This window comes from Orycteropus afer, unplaced genomic scaffold, assembly GCF_000298275.1.
Source record: "Orycteropus afer afer isolate SDZICR_OR568_19922 unplaced genomic scaffold, OryAfe1.0 scaffold00343, whole genome shotgun sequence".
NCBI lineage: Eukaryota > Metazoa > Chordata > Mammalia > Tubulidentata > Orycteropodidae > Orycteropus > Orycteropus afer.
This window is the reverse complement of record NW_006921930.1, coordinates 2459340-2460493: the sequence shown is the minus strand read 5'-3', so window position 1 is coordinate 2460493 and position 1154 is coordinate 2459340.

The following is a 1154-nucleotide window of genomic DNA, read 5'->3' as shown; positions in this document are numbered from 1 at the left end:
ATGTTACTATCTTTTCAATTCCAAATGAGATATGATGTAACATTATTTTAACTAATTCATAAACAAATCATGCTTTTCCTCATACACAAAAATTCAAGAAAATTAAATATTTAGTAAAGCCAAAAGAAATAAATGTATAATGACTATTGTAAAATGTATATAAAAATACTATTAAGAAAATGAATAAATATTTATACAGTAATCTTTAATGACCTACTAAGAATCTGAAGTTTTTGCCTGCCTTTAATAATCACTTCTTTATCATACACCAAATAAAAAATAATGTCTTTAATTTCTTAGAAACTTTGAGGGACTATACATTTCCTTGAAAGGTATTTTAGTCAAAGAAGCTGGGAACACTGATACAAACCAGCTCCTTACATGACAGGAACAAGGGTATCACACAGATAACCCTGAGAGTTGAGATATAAGCAGATTTCCTTAGACTCTCAACTCCCATGAGACCTTCTCATTTTTTGCCACCAAAAATTCACTTCAGGACTAGTAGAAATTGAGTCCTCATCAGCTTTTAGACAATGGAAGTTATTACACAGATGCTCAAAGCACATTTCTTTATAATTATATACATTATTGCTTATCATGTCTCCAGAAGAATCCTTTATTGGGATTATGTATTTTGAGGATATTATACAGACCAGTCAATATCATAACTGATATTGAGCATCCCCAGTGTTAAAGGATATTGTCAAATTAAGGTTGAATAAGTCTGACTTTACAGAAATTGAATTTCTAATATTCAAATAAGTGGAAAACTGGCTAAGCTCCTCCACTTCTCTGCTAGGAGTTTGCTGTCATACCAAGGCAGAGAGCTAAGAATATCCAGATATTGGTTTTTCTGGTATTCCTTTTGTTATTTCTGTTATCCTAACTACTCATGTTTGAACATCTTCACTATTGCCAGCTGTCTTGGCTGGAATCAATATATTAACTTCAGATAACTTGCTAAGTGCTGTCAAGTTGGCCCCCAACTCATGATAATGGCTCACACAACAGAACAAAATGCTGCCTGGTCCTGCCCCATTCCCATGATTGTTTGCAGATCATCATTGTGATTTGTAGGGTTTTCACTGGCTGATTTTCAGAAGTAGATCACCAGGCCTTTCTTCTTAGTCCATCTTAGTCTGGAAGCTCTG